The following is a 965-nucleotide window of genomic DNA, read 5'->3' as shown; positions in this document are numbered from 1 at the left end:
ACATCAATTAAACCTTCATCTCCCTCCCTGTCATCATCAATGTCACTGAAATCAAGACTATCAAGAGTGTGATCTAATGCATTCCCATAAATTGAATCAGAACTCCATGAACTTTCACTCTCCCTAGGTTCATAGTCATCATCATCATCAGAGGTCTCACTCCCCTCCTCTTCTTCTTCAACAGCATCAGAACTCCTAACAGCCTCACATGATCCCTTACTCATGGACCCAACCTCTTCCACTTCAGTAGGTCCATCAGTAACTGGCTTTGACCCAAGCCCAACATTAGGACCTTCATACACAACAATTGGGTCAGGCCCAGCCTCATCACCTATTTTAGCAGGAGTAGTTATTTGCCCCGGTTGCACATCTTCTCCCACTTCACTTGTCTTGTGAACAACATAAACCTCAACCATATCATCCTCCACCTCAATTCTTGCCATATCCATTGCATCTTTGTCGTTTTTAAGCACGGCCAATCCTTCCTCTAACCCAGCATTCACAGCTTTATACCACATCGCAGCGATATCCTTCTTCAAAAATCCCTGTCTACTCATTATTTCATAAACCTCAATCAAATTTCATTCATCTTCATCACAGTAGTCTACAATGGACGTCTCCCCACACAAATACATAACAGCACCTTCTTCAAGCCGAAACCTACCCTGGTGATAAATTTTTACACTAAAATGACTCATCTCTTCCGCTACTTTTTCTATTACAAGTTTCAAACATCATAAAACAAGGGTAATCAATGTGCAGGAAAGAAAGTGTAAATCAAAACATTCTACTAACATCAACAACCCTAAACCCTAACAACAACAATATTGCAATCATAGAAACCCTATGCATTAACATCTTTACTTGCATGAATTATTCCTTTGAAATGAAAATCAAATATAGATTGCACATACCTTTTCACTTTATGCCGTTTCAAAGTTTTTAGTACCAAGACGGGGCAATTC

The sequence above is a fragment of the Arachis ipaensis genome, chromosome B02 (assembly GCF_000816755.2).
Source record: "Arachis ipaensis cultivar K30076 chromosome B02, Araip1.1, whole genome shotgun sequence".
NCBI lineage: Eukaryota > Viridiplantae > Streptophyta > Magnoliopsida > Fabales > Fabaceae > Arachis > Arachis ipaensis.
This window is presented reverse-complemented; position numbering follows the sequence as displayed.